Below are 16,949 nucleotides of genomic sequence, written 5' to 3' on the forward strand. Positions count from 1 at the left end.
AATTAGACACATCAAAGAGCTGATCTGTCATCTGAAATGGCAAGATGCCTAATATTTATATTAGAAGGAGTCAAGCCCCAAGCAAACAAAGATCAAGAACATGATGGTGAACGCGAGGGGGGAGATTGAAAGTCTGTCTGCAGACCCCAAGGAAGCTGGAAAGTGTGCAAGGGAAGGAGAAAAGGCACTCAACCTTCCAATTAAAAACCCCAAGGATGGGAGTTTTGTCTGTGCTTGTATTAATCAAGGGTAAGAAATCAGACAACTCAATGAGACAGGAGGAATTGTAGTGAGAAGCAAAGGCCGGGGAAGAGCTGGGGGTCACCGGGGGCTGGGTGCGCACAGGAGGAAAGCAAACAATGACTGAAAATTTAACTACAAGGTGCTTAAAGGAAACAAAAAGCTCCCCGGGGGCCGGCAGCGTTCTGAAGGCAAGACAGGCTTTACTCACCCCTCGACCTAAGCAGCAGGCTGGCTTCAAAGCAGAGCCCTACTGAAATATGCTTATGCAAAGAGGTTTTAAAGCTTTTATTGACAGCGCTTCGCAGCCAGGGCTTTCCTGCACCCCAGCCTGCCGCAGGGCAGCATTGCGTAGGTTGAAAGTCCTCCTCTGGCCGGGGACACTGTCCCTCGCTGCAGGGAGGTGCTGGGTGCAGCACAGGGAAGGTGCTTGCTCACCTCTGGAGCTCGGAATCAGGACTTCTGCAGCTCTCCCTACCTCTGGCACCCACGAGGAGCAGACCTCAGTCAGACCTATAGTGATTAGCCTGCGGCAATAGATGGTGTCAGTGTCAGAGCCAGGATTAAAACTCCAGTGGTTTTTGGCTGCCAGTCTGATGCTCGAATCACCAGACCACACCTCTCATTATAAAATAATTGTCTGATTTTCCCTTTGAAATCAAAGCTGTTTACAATTAGATGGGAGAGAGCGAGAAAATGCAATCTGGGATGGTTCTCTTTAAAAGCATTTCCACCTTTTTATGTTAAATTTCAGCTGAAACAAGCCCTCTGTGTGCAGTTGTTAGAGGATTCTGCTTAATCTCTTCTTTTCCCTTCAATTTGACAGGAGGATTTCTTGTCCCTTCTGGAGGAAGTCTCCAGATTGAGATGAATTCAGGGGTTTTTATCTAACCGAGAGTTGCTGATTGTGATGAATATAAAACGTTACACTTGGAACAGAACATAAATGTCCCCTGCTAACTGAGTAGCCAAAGTGACTCTGTGAGGCTGGAGCACCTCTCCTACAAGGGCAGGCTGAGGGAGCTGGGGTTGTTCAGCCTGGAGAAGAGAAGAACCCTAGGAGACCTTAGAGCAGCCTTTCAGTACCTGAAGGGGCTCCAAGCAGTCTGCAGAGGGACTGTTCCCAAAGGCCTGCAGGGACAGCACCAGGGGCAATGGTTTGAAATGAGAGCAGAGCAGACTGAGATTGGATGTGAGGAGCAAATTCTGCACCAGAAGGCAGCTGGAACTCTGCAGCAGGTTGCCCAGGGGTGTAGATGAGACCCCATCTGTGGAGATAGTCAAGGTGAGGCTGGACAAGACTCTGAGCAGCCTGATCTGTTGGAGGATGTCCCTGCCCATGGCAGGAGGTTGGAACTAGATGAGCTTTAAGACCCCTTCCAACCCATACCAGTCTATGATTCTGTGAAGACTTTGTCTATGGTAGTCTTATGAATTTGTGAGCGTTGCATAGGGGTAAGTTTTCTTCTGAAGTAATCCAAGGCAAGCACATAACACCATAAAAAATCAGTGTTGAGTGTGAGTTTCTCTATGAATGAGGTAATTTTCTAATAACACTAATGAAGCAGTAAAATTTGGAACAATTAAGCACTCCTAAGTAGTAAACTACTAAGCAGAGCAACCTACAGAGTGCCTTCCCTAAAAATCCACACAACTGCTCCAGTATTTCAGGTTGTGCAAGTATCTAAATACTGACTGAATCTGGCCTTATTTAGTAACAGGATGGGACACACCACCTTGAGAGGCAGTTGGCTGAGACTGTCTAACACTGAATTTCTCTGCTTTCTGGTGTGGAGTTTCAGGGTGGGAGGGTTGGATACATTGCACCTAAGCTTGATAAGCCTAATGTCAGCAGGAGCCTTCCCCTCCAGTTGAAGGGCCCTTGGACTGGATCCTGGGTACTCAAAGAGCTGTAGGCAAGTCTGTATTGTAGTCAGCCTTCATATTTAGATGGTAATGTATATTGCTCATGGTTATTATGAAAATGATTCCAATTAGAGATACCAGATGCCGTGATATGAGGTAAGCTGAGGAAGCTGTCTTTAGCTCAGAAATCACAGGCAGCCCTGTCATTAGCAGAAGATGGCTGAAGCAGTTGATATTTAAGGCTGCACACAAATATTAGTCACTGAGAGCTCTGCAATATGGTTCCCCTAATATTTTATAGCTGAAGCCAGCAAGAAGCTGGAGATGTTAACATGCTGTTATCAATATTGTCCTTCCTTCAAGTGAATTCCACTCCTTAACGTTTTGTTGGCATCTGCTTTTTACAGACACACATGAGTTCATTGAGCTGCCTAAACCAAAGCCACAGAAACCTGCTCTCAGTGCAGTGCCTGTTCTGGGAGCCTGGAGGGTCTTTTCCCTGTGGAAACAGACCATAGACACGCACAGGTAGATGACATTTTGTTGTCAGTGGCTCCAGAGGCAATGTTCTCACTGACAAGTAAAGCTCTGGGGATGAGAAGAGGGAGGATGAAAAGGAAAGGTCAACTTAACCCCAAATACTCAAAGTACTACTTATTTCTTCTTCTTATGCCCTATTTTCAGCAACTACCTATTTTTCCCCCCCTCCCACTGGTTGGGAGACATGGAACAGGGCTTGGGTGACATGTACCCAGCCTCATCTTCCTGGGTGGCACATCACAAATGTGTTGACACCAGTGGTGGTAAGCAGGCTTTCTTTCAGTGCTAGGCACGATGATAATGATGCAACCCTAGATAGTGCTGTATTGTAATTACACAGTTGTGCCAGTTATTACATAGTTATAACACAGATCAGCTTCTTGATCAGATATGCCCAGGAGCTTCTTTTGCTTTACACCTAATGTAGGAACAGAAAACTAGATCCCTAATTAACTCTGATTGAACCTTGATTAGATAAGGGAGTGGGGCCAGCAGGCACCAAGCGGGCGGGCGGGGAAGTCAGCCCATAGGTAGATATGTTAAGTGTGTAGGCACCATCCTGACTAGTCACAGGAAAGAGAAAGGAAACTCCCTTTTCAGGAATTGATACCTCCCGACAAGCACAAAGGAATTAGCCCAGACTAGCCCTCAGAAATCTAGCAAACCTCTTCCCTTCCTCATCCAGCAATGCCCCCGCCCTGCCAAGATGAGATCCTCAGCAATTCGCCTTGAGAGCAGATAGATTGGGCTCCCCCCTCCTGCCACCACAGGAGGGAATTGCAGAGCGGGCTGTGCACGGAAGACAATTATTCCTCCCAAGCACCCACCCCTCGCTCCTTATTTCCAGCTGGAAGTGCTGAGCTGCTAGTGCTCTGCGAACAAAGTCCCCTCGGCCCCTCAACAGTTTCACCGAACACGAGATTTTGTACAGGGGTGAATGAAGTCAGCCTGGGCCAGCTCCCTGGTGGGCAGCTGAGACCTGCAGAGCAGCAGAGGAACCTGAAGAGAGCACGGCAGTCATTCAGCTGACGGGACAGGAGGGGTGCAGCTGCCATCTCACCTTGCCAGAGCTGCCCTGGCTCTGCAGCAGTCCGTTGCTGCACCCACATGTTGGTATGTTGGCTAACAGGACCCTCACCCCCACCAGCTCGGTGGGGCAGGATGTGCTGTCCTGGTTTCAAGAGCAGAAGGGCACATTCACACACCAGGTTTGCTGACTGCACACCTTGCTGGGAGTTATTAATGGCAGAAACTCAACAAGAGCTCTGGGTTGTTTAGAGTCTCTGAAGATGTGACTACTTCTACCGGTCACAGAATCACAGAACAGTTTGAGTTGGAAGGGACTTCAAAAATCATCTAGTTCCAGCTGCCCTGCCATGGGCAGGGACACCTCCTGCTAGAGCAGGTTGCTCAAGGGCCCATCCAAACTGACTGAACACTTCCAGGCTTGGAGCCTCAAGAGCTCCTCTGGACAAACTGTTCCAGTGCCTCACCACCCACATGGGGAAGGATTTCTTCCCAATGTCTCATCTAAATCCAGCTCCTTCCAGATCAAGGCCACTGCCCTTCATCATTCCGTGCCTTTGTGCAAAGTCCCTCCCCAGCTCTCCAGGAGCCCCTTCAGGTACTGGAAGGCTGCTCTAAGGTCTCCCTGAAGCCTTCTCTTCTCCAGGCTGAACAAGCCAAATTCTCTCAGCCTGCCTTTGTAGGAAAGGTTCCCCAGCCCTCTGATCGTCTTTGTGGCCTCCTTTGGACCCACTCCAGCTGTTCCATGTCTTTTTTGTGTTGAAAACCCCAGAGCTGCCCCAGCACTGCAGGGAGGAGGTCTCAGCAGAGCACGACAGAGGGACAGAGTGCCCTCCCTGCCCCTGCTGCCCACACTGCTGGGCTGGCAGTGCTCAGTGCTGCCTCATGTCCAGCTTCACACCCATCAGCATCCTCAGGTCCTTCTCTGCAGGGCTGCTCTCCATCTACTCTCCTCAAAGCCTGGATTTGTGCTTGGGATACCCTGACCCAGGTGCGGGACCTTGCACATGCCTTTGTTGAGCACGGGCTCACCTCTGAAGCATGCCCAGATCCCTCTGAACCTTTGAACAAAGAACTGCATGACACTTGGAGTGCCCTTAAAACACTTTCTTAACCATCCAAGGCTGATTTTTTCCCCCATGCATGCTGCTGTCCCATGAATTGCTAACCTGTGTTACACAGATCTGACTGCCCAGCTTCATTACTGAAGATATTTAGAGTCCTTGACCATAGACACCAGAAAAGTGCAACAGTTCTCTGAGAGTGCTCCCAGCTGCCACGGCCTTTTGTACCACCCTGAACATGGAAGGGAGCATAAAGCAGGGGTTTGAGAAGCCCAGCACAGAATGTAGCTCCTCTTAGGTGAAAACACTACTGACTGCTGCGAGGGCACTAAGCTTGTGCCTGCCATGCTCTTGCCAAAGGCTTTCAGTTGTCTTAAGTCCTTTGGGCCAAGTTTGGCTTTTGGAGGCAAGAAGGAGGGGGAAAACTCTCAAAGAAAACTTCTTCACTTTCTAAGTTGCTGGAATCATAGAATTATAGAATTGTTTGGCTTAGGAAAGGCCTCTAAGCTCATCCAGTCCAACCATCAATCCAGCACCACCACAGCCACCAAAACATGGCCCCAAGTGGCATGGGTCACATTGTTCTGGAACACCTCCAGGGATGGGGATTCCATCACCTCCCAGGACAGCCTGTGCCAATCCCTGACCACTCTTGCAGTGAAGAAACTTTTCTTCACTTCCCATCTTCTTCTATCACCTGATAACAGGCAGAAGAGACCAACCCCCACCTCACTGCAACCTCCTTTCAGGGAGCTGTAGGGAGATATTCTGTCCCATGTCACAGCCAACTTTCACTCCTTCAGACTTGCATATTATCCAACCCCTATTTGTTTCGCTGTATGGGCTGTGGACATTTCCCTCCATGAGAGCTGTTTTCGTGCCGAGTATCAGGTTTCAGAGCTCTTTGATATATTAGCTGCGTGGTGTAGAAAAGCATGGCAATAATGTTCCTTAAAAAACAGGGGAAATTCATTCATTCCTCTTCTGCAGCGCTCAGGAGTGGTTTGAGAGTTCCATTTCACACACCTGGCTGAGAATTATGGACACACAGCCACAGACATGAGCTGGGCACAGATGCAGGATGGAGCTTCTCAAAAGCGAATGGGTGAAGTGGATGGAACTTGTCTACTGGTGCAGCTCTGCTCAGTCCTATCGGCTTCATCGGGACTATGGGAGGGAGTCTTAATGCTTCCAGAACTCTGACACCATTGCTCCTTGCTAGCATGCCTTCTCCTCACCAGTACCTTAGAATCATGCAATCAAACAGGTTGGAAGAGACCTCCAAGCTCAGCCAGCCCAACCTAGCACCCAGCCCTGCCCAACCAACCAGACCATGGCACTCAGTGCCCCAGCCAGGCTTGGCTGCAACACCTCCAGGCACAGCGACTGCACCATCTCCCTGGGCAGCCCATTCCAATGCCAATCTCTCTGCCAATAACTTCCTCCTAACATCCATCCCAGACCTCCCCTGGCACAGCTTGAGGCTGTGTCTCCTTGTTCTGTTGCTGGGTGCCTGGGAAGAGAGCCCAACCCCACTAGGCTACAGCCTCCCTTCAGGTAGTTGTAGGCAGCAATGACCCCTGAGCCTCTTTCTCCAGGCTGCACACCCCCAGCTCTCTCAGCTGCCTTCTTGAACTGGAAGGCAGACTGTCAAAACCTGCGCTTCATTGCCATTTCAAAGCATCAGTTTTTGTGAATGAACAGAGCAACAACACACAGCTCTGAGCTGAGGAGGAGAATTCCTGACACCTGGATGGCTGAATCCAGGATGCACTTCCATGCTTTGCTGAACCAGAGGCAATACCATTAGAACTGCAACACCTTCCCTTTATGTTTTTGCTGGTTTCAGGGCAGAGAATCTAAGTGACACAGCAGGAGAAGCATCCTGTAGACCTCTTAGGTCTTTGCAATAGCCACGGAGACTCCAGCACAAGTAAACTGTCTGATGGCACTGATTTGGTTTCCACTGAGTCAGACCTTAGGAGAGAGATCAGCAGCTGGGCTCCAAAGGGAGAGCCTGGCCCTACACTTGTCCCACTCGAGCAGTTTTCATCTCACAGACAACAAAGCAACTTCCCACTTTTGCTGCTTTACAGACAGAGCTGTAGTGACAGGAAGCTGTAACAAACGGTAGAGCACGTGGCTGATTTGTGCTCCCAGCACTTGAACCTCTGAAAAAAATGATGTTGTGTTCAGAGCTGGAAGGTCAGGCCCTGTAAATGCAGTGCTGCCTTCCGCTCTTCCCCGTGGCCTGCAATTCTTCTACCAGGGTTGGCTCCTCTTTCCCCTTTAACAAATCATCACAATTTCAGCAAGCACTCCGCTGACTGCCAGTGCTGTGCTACCGAGAATCCAGCAGAATTGAGAAACTTTCCTTCTGCACAGCTAAATTACCTCCTGCATGCCCGGATTTGTTCCGTTCCGGATGACGTACCAGAGGCTCGGTCCTACCCTGATACTGGGCACTGTCTCCAGGCTCTTGCACTGCGAGCAGTCCCAGGGATTTAGAAGCTAGGAGGATGGGTGGACAGTGTGGTTCCACGAGGAACACTCTGCTGTGCGTCTGGGAAGGGAGACAGAGAGTGGCGTGATGACTGTGCCCCAGCAAACAAAAGCACTTGCTCATCACTTATCAACTTCTGGAGGCTGATGGAGGGCTTAGTGCTTTTTGACACGTCAGCTCCAAGAGCACCTTCCGCAGCAGGCTGCATCGGCACAGGTTACAAATTAACCCCATTTAAGCAGTTTGTAAAGTTGGTGCAAAATGAGATGTGGCAGCTGCAGGCAGGAACGCGGAGGTCCCTTCTTCCTGAGGTCTTTTGGGGGGTGAACTGTACATGTGGAGAGGAGATGCTGCGTGAAGCTGCGATGCAATTTCTCCTATTAGCTGCGGTGCTTAGGCTCAAACTCGTATCAACCTGGGAAATAATCTAAATGCCATTTGAAAGCCTATTCTTGTAACATTGGTGACCCACTTCAGGCTCCTCTCGGTAATCTGGGAAGGGACCTTTGTTCCCATGGCAGCCCATAATTTCCTGACTGAAAGAGTTCAGCTGAGCCCTGAATGACACAGCCAGGCATTTGGATGCTTATCTTGCTTCCAAGTGTTCCGAGGTTCCTCATTTCTCACTTATTGCACAATGCCCCAATCTCGCTGGGAAGGTGAGAACTGGATCAGAAAGAAATATAATTGCCTTTTTTTTATTAGCTTATGATCCAGTCCCGCCCTTCTGTGCTGCCAGCTTACCCAGCTCTGCACAAATGATGATATACATACAGAGAATTATATAATTATCAGCCTATAATTACAGGTATAGAGATATATACATCCCCCTGGAGGAGAGCTGGGCTTGGCACATACCTGCTCGCACCTCGGAGTCTGCAGGGAATTCATGCCCATTCTAAGCTGCAGATTATTTATTTATCAACTGCTTTCAGACGTTTTATGAAAAATGAACCCAAAAGAATCCTTTGATTCTGTTTAATAATGCTCCTGAAGTATGCGAGCGAGCAGATCCAGGCACGCAGCAGCGAGCCCTCCTGCGCGGGGCGAGGGCAGGGAGCTCTCAATAGCGGCGAGCGGTGGGGAGCGCAGCACTGGCAGCCGATGAAGAGGCTGCAGGAGCCATGCTGATTCGTTCAGGGAAGAGAAGATGCCAGTCTTGGCACGGCGATCAGAAGCCGAGGCTGAGCCAGCAGAGTCAGGGCTCTATTCCCATAGACACCTTCTCTTCTGAAAGCCTTAGACCAGAATTAGTCTCTCCTGCGCTGCTGTAAGCACAGCTAAAGCCTCTTGCCTCCGCGCTCCGTTCCGCAGGCTCCTGTTGTCAGCGGGGCAGATAGCGATTCTCAGCTGATAGCAATCAGCAAAGCTCCACTGATTTTTAACAAAGCTCTGCCAGCTCCGGCTAGCTGAGGGTCTGCCTGCATGCTCCTCTCCTTGCAAAGCAGAGAATCCAGCAGGCCAGGCTGCCCTACGTTGGGCATTCACTTGGCTCATTTTCCTTTGTTCTGTCTTTCAAGTGCTGCTCCCAGTCATAACTGCTTGGGTGCCCTCGAGCCTGCGGTGGGCCCTGAGCTGGCTGCTGCCTACCTAGGGGAGGCTGCTGCCTACCTAGGGGAGCTCCCTTCGGTTCAGATCCCTGCTCAGAGGTACTGCAGTGCCGTGGAAGCAGCATACTCGCACGCAGCCCTGGGCTGTAGATCTCACCGTGTGCCCCGTGTCTTTCCAAGAGTTTATTTGCAAACAAACACGGAGAAGCTTCGTGGCTGAGCAGTCTGGTTCCAGCCCGTGGAGAATGGACTGAGCCTCCGCCAGAAACCGGCGGCAGACACTTGCTAATTACCTTGGGTGGCCAGCTCACAAACTTCAGCAAAGGAGAGAACTACCCCATTCAGCTCCACTCTCCCAGTTTGGTGACATCATTCACATCATTATGTTGTGATATGCCAGATGGGAAAATTTGAGGTGGGGATGAAGTGAAAATCCTGGTTACACCTTTTCTCCAGGCTATCTGCCTCTCCATCACTTTCCAACATCACAGAGAGGCTCAGACAGCTTGACTCTGCCATCCCCGGCTGGTTTGGACCCAGCAGATAAATGCTGAAGCACCAAGAATCAATACGTGTCTCCACCATTGCCACAGGTCGGGCTGCAACAGAGCTGACCTTCAGTTCAGTAGTTTGTGCAAGCTCACTGGTACATGGAAGCAGAGGAGGAGGGCAATGGGATGAAGTTTGTAATTTCTATTGCCTGGGGGGAAAAAAATAAAAGCAGCCCTGCATCAAATGCTGCTTATTGAAACTGAAACATATGTATTAACATATGGCAGAATTTCACTTACTGTATGTTTTAGTGCAGAGCTGATGAGGAAGGCATCTGTGCTGAGAGCGTCTGAATGGAGGCTCAGATAATGAGCAGGGCACAGAAAAATACACTCTGAAAGGTTGGGATGTGTCAAAGTGCCCTGCAGTTGATTTGTGTCAGGGCTGACGGAGCACACTCGAGGCTCCTTGCACACTGCTGTGCCTTGCTTCCTGCTGTGGCACCTTTCCGAGGCTTCCTGTGCCACTCTGGGCACCTGCTTTGGGAATCCTGGGCAGATTCTGAACCTGAGACACGTGGCTCCACACCAGGAATGCTGACACAACACTGGAGCTTAAGCAAGTGCTGCTATGGCGTTGCTGCTTGACAAAGAGCAAATTAACTGGAGATCTTAAACGTCAAGCCCCAGTCTGCATCCAGATTCGGCATTCCCTTGAGGACAGCAGCTCCTCAGAGCTGCGAGTGTGGGGCTGTGCTTTCTACAGCCATGCTGACTGGGACAGCGGTGAGCATAATCTCTGTCTTCAGAGAAGGGACACCAAGAAATGAGAGCAACTTCCCTCTTGCTCAGAGCCTCACCCCAGTCACACGAATTGACAAGGTCTGGAGCAAGCCAGGTCCTCTGGTTCTGAGCCGAACCCCTGCATGCCCTGAACATGATCCTACGGCTCTATGACCATCACCCATCTCTCCTGCACAGAGTCAGGTAGTGTCTCAGTAAAACTGTGTAAAGACTCTCAGAGGCTCTTGCTGCCAACTGCTAGTGTTATTAATGGGCACTACAAAGCCACATTGTTCTACACCTATTTACTGGAAGCAAGATATGAGGATACCAGGTGTAATTACTTCACTGCCTTAAGGATAGAAGTCTTTCTTTCTGCTTTGACCACAGCAGAACATCTGCATCGCTCAACCACAGATTACCTGGCTCCTGGGAGATGCTTTCAAACCTCCCAGCTGCTGCTCAGTGACCCAGAAGAAAGTTTACCACCTACTCACAGCCTGGGTTGGAAGTACTACGCCTCTCGTGAAGGCATCTCCAGGTTCCTGCGTACTAAGCACCGCTGTACAAATCGCAGCTTTTGATAGCAAACTGCACTCCAGGGACAGTTCCTTTTCCAAAACAAAAGGAATTCTTGAGACTAAAAGTGTTTAGCCCCTGTACATTGCTTTCCAGGGAGGCTTTTGCAGAGGAGCTTCCAGACACAGTGCTTGGAGATGCAGTTTAGTGGTGGGCTTGGCAGTGTGAGGCTTACAATTGGACTCAACCTGAAGGGTCTCTCCCAATCAGAATGACTCTGTGAAAGAAAGGAGATAACTGGGGGCAGCTCAGAGTGCTCCTCAGAAGTACCAGGGAGATGCAGAGAAGCTATCATGGGGTGGAACTCAAAGCTGTGTTTGCTGAGAGGGTTTGAATTTGTTGTATTTCCATTTTCACCTGGACTGAGGAAGCTTCTGGAGGTCCTGCCATCCAGAGAGCTCGGTTTGTAGCCTTCCAGCAGGGATATTTTTCATGCATTTATTGCACTCCACCCAGGTACAAGCTCCCCCTTCACGGGAAGGACAGGTTGTCTCCTTCAGGGCAGAACACAAAGCTTGTCTTAGCTCTGCAGGGTAAACACCGAGCTGCAAATGCCCGGGATGAAAGTGTAAACGTGCTGAACTGCCTTCAGTCGAAGATGGCATTACTCCTCCTCCTCCTCTGCTCACTCTCTGCGCTGCAGGTTACCTCCCACAGAAGCTTAACAGGCAGGAGACACCTGCCCGCCTCCCCACCACCGCTCTGAGACAAAATCAAGTCCTTTCAGCTCTTTGAAGGCAGGTTTGTGCTAAAGACCCAGCTTTGCTGCTGGAGCGGCTGACACGAATAGAAGGCGGGGGATAAGGGGTAGCCTTTGGCAGCAGACAGCTGAGGGTTGTATCATCTCCAGCCAGCGCCGCAAGATTTCCCAGAGCTTGTCTGCTGGCACCTGGAGTAAGCCCCCGATTAAATCCACCTTGACTGAGGAAAGAGCAGAGTGGATTAGGCATGCACAGAGGGATACGAACAGACATTTAAATGTCTGCTCGGGTGCCTGAACAACCCTGTGGAGAGAGGCTGGGTGCTTGGCTCCGGGGGAGGCAGGAACGTGTGCCACACGCCGGGCCACTGAACTCGGATCTGCTGGGTCCCAGCGCAGCAGTTCCATCGCAGCGCCATTAGTCTCTCCCTGTATGGATTTGTCTATCTCCTATGTCTTTTCCATCATCTCTAAACTTGAGTGACTCCTATGACTAATGTGATTGTAAGTCATAAAACATTAAGTTATGACACAATCAAATCAAGGCCAAGAAATTCATCGTTAGGGTGTAGGCTACATTCTGAACTCAAAACCAGAAAAGCAGCATCGCAGGGTAAACAAAAGGCTGAAGTGTCAGCCCTCATTTTTCACTTTTTGGGCTCTTATCAGTTTGTATCAATTTAAGCCCTTTTAAAGTCTGTAATTTCTTTGACTTTTTTTTCCCTTTCCCCCCCTCTAGGAAGCGAGAATTATTCTGCTTTGAGGTCTGGAACCTGCCATACAATAAACACTACTTAATTGGGACATGCTTAATAGGGATGGCCACTTTAATGGGACATCTCCTAGGGAACCTATTTATGTTAATGAGACTGAATGACAATGACTGTTCCTTAAGTGGGGCAACAAAAAGGAAAAGCCTCCACTTAACAGGGATGCACTCAGCTGTTACTCCTTTGTTAAGTGTTTAACCAGGTGTTAAATAGGTCTGAAATCCTGAGCTTCCATCTTTTAATTCAAAACTGGAATATTCAGACACTTGCATCGGGCTGCAGCGTGGTGTTTGCGTTTGCCCAGCGGTGTTCAGCCACAAAGGAAGGGGCAGGCTGCTTCCAGCTGCGCCAGGGATAGAAGCACTCTTCTCCAAAGAGCTTAAAGCACCCTTTTCTCCAAGCCTGGAACTACCTGTGGATTGGATTAGTTCCAAGATCCGTTGCAAAAGCCAGAAATAAAACCCATCCGCCCTCGTTCTGAACCCTGCGTTTTACCCTCTCACCCCGAATCTTGCCTCCTCTGCAGCCTGAATAAAAAGATGGAAGCCCAAAAAATAGAAATAGGAAAGCTCCTTAAGCCTAAGTGATCCTAAGATCCCTAAGAATAGATGTCTGAAGACTCGCAGGAGCCTCCAAGAGCCTGTAAGCCATTTTGAAGGTTATTCTCCTGCCGAAGATCTTTTGTGTTCTGTGGTTTCCTCAGAAAACTCAGGCACAGGTTTCAGGGAGGGAGGGAACGAGAGACCACGAGAAGGAGCTGTCTTGAAAACAAAAATCCCATCTTAGACGACAGCTATATAAATTTGGGGACTCTCCCAGGCAAACCAAGACATCTGATTATGCCATTGTATCCTGCTTGGCAAAGGAGAGAGTGAAGGCAAGTGATAGACGTGAGGGGCAGATGGAGTTTGCCTAATGTGTCTGTTCTTTTCTTCGCTGCCTTTTCAATTTAAGAATGTAGCAAAATAGCAGCTGCTCATAATTTCATGAATCGAGAAGTATGTAAATTTCAGCTACAAAATTTGGTGCATAGTTAGACACACACACACACACACACAAAGAAGTGGAGGGGGGAAAAGGAGAAGAGAAAAGATCTTGCTTGCATCTACAACTTTCTTAATCGTGCATGCAAATGTAGCTGTCAGGCCTGGTTCTCCTCTGGGTTAGGAAGGAACCGAGAGTGGCTCCACCGATTCCGCTGTCGTCATGTAGGGCAAAGTCTGGGGTAATTGTGCTCCGGGGTTCAGCCAGTCCCTGCTTGTTGCCCTAACACTGGCATGGAAGGATGAGCCTGGCACGAAAGGCTGCTCTCACAGCCCTGAGCTACCATGGGATCTCTACACCAGCACTCTGCTTCCAGGCTGCTTACGGCAGGATCAGATCAGATCAGATGGAGGTGAGGAGGAAAGGGGCTGTGAAAGGTCTCCACCAGCAGGGAAGGCAGAGCTGTGAGCAGCTACCTGAGGATGCTGACAGGCACCGCGAACTGAAATGGAAATCACACTCCTCCTATTTCAGTCCCCAGCAGCCCTCAGATTAAAAACTGGAAAAAGTGACTGGAATTTGTATCATCCAAAGGTAGGAAAGTGCTCAGGAGCTGGGGATCAGGGCCTCCATATCCTCTACAGCTGGTTCCAGTTTTCAGACAAGATTTACTAAACACATGTAAACCCTGCCTATCTGTTTGAATACTTCTTGTGCAAATAACTTCCTCTGTGGTCAAGCTGTTTCTCTCAGATCCAGGCTATGGATCTGTGCTTTAACACTCCTGCCATTTTTACCCTTGGATTTCCACCAGTACCAGTTCACACTCGGAGTACCAAACTGTGAAGAAGGGAGCTGGGTTTGGCAGGAAGAGTCAGGAGGATTGACAGTGCAGAACACGGAGCAAAGCCATGATAAAGGGCAGAAATCATCCCTGGCTCAGCTCCATCCCAGTCAGTGGGCCAGATCCTGAGCAGCTATAAACAGAGAGTGAGCTGAGTGTCTCATGGGAGCTGCAACCGGTTATATCATTTGGTCCAGCAGGCTCTGGCACAGACAGAACACTGCAGCTGCTCCGGTGGGTTTCTGCTGCGCTGCTCCCCTTGAGGGAGCAAGCAGAGCACCGCTCTCTTCTCCAGGTGAAGCTGCCCCACAGTGCTGCCTGCTGAGCGTCACAAAGTGGGACGCTGCACGGAAAGCAAGAAGCTGAAACCGAACATAAAGAAGCAGGAGGGCAGAGTTTTATGATGGATGTTTTATTGCAATCACCCCAAGAACATTGCTCAGATTCCACGCAGGTATTTTACGTGCAGATTTAATGTGAGTCCTCTTCTTGCTAAACTCTGCCACGATCTGTGTAGTGCAGGGCATAAAACACAGCACAGGACAACTATGAACAAGTTTATTAAAAGAGCTTGGGTCCTGTTGACATCACCAACCACACAAGTGCTTGCTCAGGGTTGGTGTGATCTTATCAGCCTTTCCTTACATTTCAGGTTACCTACTCGTTCCTTCTCCCTATATATCTTTCATTGTTACAAGAATTCAACTCATGGGCAGATCTGGGAGATAAATCTGCTGCTCTGTTTTGGGAACATGGCTCTAGTTCTAATTTGGCAGGCTCTGTTCAGGCACTACTCCCTTTGACTTCAGGGATTTTTTTGCCTGAGTAATCCTTTCAGAATTGGACTCTCTGTGATTTTCATTTACTTAGCAACTTGGCATTACATCTGTAAAATGTTAGCCTGGTAACGTGAACTATCAAATTAGATTCATGCATTAATCTAATCTATACACCAAGCTTGATAGTCAGTTCTGTTACACTGCACGGCTGCACTGCCAGGCTGTCTCTGTCACTTCACGTTTATCCTGATGATGCAAGAGACAGAAGAGTGAGGTTTGTAGACCAAAGTTGGTAGCCCACACATGGGAAAAGAAAGCCTGAAATGTTAAACTAAAAGGAGTTTCTTCTTTCAGTTAACCCAGGGAGATGTTTCTCTGTCGGCCACGAAGAGGGAGAGCGCAGACACAGACACGCAAAGCGAAGCCGAAATAACCAACAAAGCAATAAGCTATCCAAAGGAAAAAGCAGGCCGAAAGAGACACTCCAAGTGCAATGTATTCCCTAAAAGTCCTTGGAAAAGACAAGTAAGTGATTGTTCTGTTCCGTGTTGCAGCCTGGGAAGTAAAAAATCACTCCTTCACACGTGTTCCTAAGCTGCGTTTATAAACACTTCACCTAACTAAATGAGATCTCTCCCCTCCAGGTTGGCTGCCCTTGAACATTCTTCTCCTCCTCACAGTTTTAAAGTTTGTTGTGTGCAGTCCTTCCACGAGAGCAGGGTCTGTGCATGTGGCCCTGGTGCAGGCTCCAGCCTCACGCAGCAAGGCGTTCAGGAACAGGTTAAACCAAAGCTTTGCACATGCTTTGGAGCCTGAAAAGCTGACTGCTGGAGACAAGACACTGCCATGGTGTTCTTCCACCTGAAACACATTCACTCCTCTCCAGGAATGCTTTCTGTTTGTTTTACCTCCAGCTTGTGATGTACAGAATGAACACAAGGTTAATAAGCTGTGCTCTGTGCTAGCCTACACCCCTGGGCATTCGTAGTGGTCCCAGCAATGCCCCTGCAATTTCTTTAAGGTTAAAGCTCCAGTCTGGGACAATGCCAAGCAGATGCAAACAAGGGCTTGCATACAAACGTGGAGAACTGTTGCCAGAATCTGTCTGGACCTCTTTATTCCAAAGGAGAAGGTAGTGTTTAGAGATAAAAAGTCCTGTGTCATTTTGCTCTCTGTTTCATGATCCATCACCACCCAAACACCAATGCCAGGGGGGAAAACACATCCACCCCTTGTGTGTATGCCACTGAAGCAATAGGGATTGGCATCCCATCCCAAGCACCTTGGGCCACTTGTGTATGCTATGCCCAGCACCCTGGACCCTTTCTGCAAAGAAGGAGGTTCCTGTGGGGTGCAGCACTGGGTTTGCCAGCATAAGGCAGCACGGGCAGCGGGCTGCTGGCTTCCCTGCCCTCCTGTTCTCTCCCTTTCTGCACTGATCCAGAATTGCTGTTTCCCCACCCCAGCATCCAGGTGTATAACCCCAGACACAGTTGTGTTTGCAGCAAATCCCAGTTGTGCCAAATCAGTCACAGTTGTGTTTATAAGAGATGTGCCTCCCAAAAGGAAACCTCACACTCGTTACTGGAAGAAAATGCACCTCGGACATCCTCAGGTACCACAAACCCAGCTTCCCACCTGCCCCCACAGCTCTGGCAGCCTGGTGCTCAGGGCTGTGCAGTGCGGCGGTGCCAGCCCTGCTGGGCACCTCCCATCCCCACACACCTCTGTGTGTCCTGCATACCCACCTGCCTCTTCTTGCCTGGCCCTGCCTGTCACAACCGGGCTCAGGCGTGGGTCTCTCTCCCCTTGGCACCCATGCGCCGGAGGTGGCTGTGCCACCCTGGGATGGCTGACACCCATGAGGGGACACACCACAAGAGATGTGAGCACTGTGGGTGGTTACAGGCCAGGAGAAGGGGGCAGCCAGAGGAGAGGAGGGATATTGCCTTCTTCCTGTCCCACTTGAAGTGTTCTCGATTGGAAAGTGAAAGAAAAACCTTTTCCCTTTTCCTCTCCCAAGGCAGCGTCAGCCTTGTGCTCACCCACTTCAGGGCCCTGCCTGGAAAAGACCCAAAGGGAAACTGGGAGGTGTGGGAGCAGCCTCTGAGCTGCTTCATTTCCATCTCCTTCTTGCAGCTTCCCAGTTCTGCAGCCGGTGAGAGGCAAGTGCCCAGCAGTCACCACCATACACAACTGTGTATCTCCTGGTGACCAAGCCTGTCTTACA

At 49.6% G+C, this 16,949-nt stretch overlaps 1 long non-coding RNA gene across 2 annotated transcripts; it reads left to right on the plus strand.

Moving 5' to 3' along the window:
* Window positions 1–11,430: 11,430 nt before the first annotated feature.
* On the plus strand, window positions 11,431–13,133 carry LOC135187566 (uncharacterized). 2 transcript variants are annotated; one of them, XR_010307372.1, is made up of 2 exons: window positions 11,431–11,536; window positions 12,082–13,133. It is a non-coding gene; the product is annotated as an uncharacterized LOC135187566 (long non-coding RNA). The 2 variants fall into 2 exon arrangements; XR_010307371.1 differs by lacking the exon at window positions 11,431–11,536 and adding an exon at window positions 11,699–11,955.
* The last annotated feature ends 3,816 nt before the right edge of the window (window positions 13,134–16,949 follow it).

Source organism: Pogoniulus pusillus, chromosome 27 (genome assembly GCF_015220805.1).
Source record: "Pogoniulus pusillus isolate bPogPus1 chromosome 27, bPogPus1.pri, whole genome shotgun sequence".
NCBI classification, from domain to species: Eukaryota; Metazoa; Chordata; class Aves; order Piciformes; family Lybiidae; genus Pogoniulus; species Pogoniulus pusillus.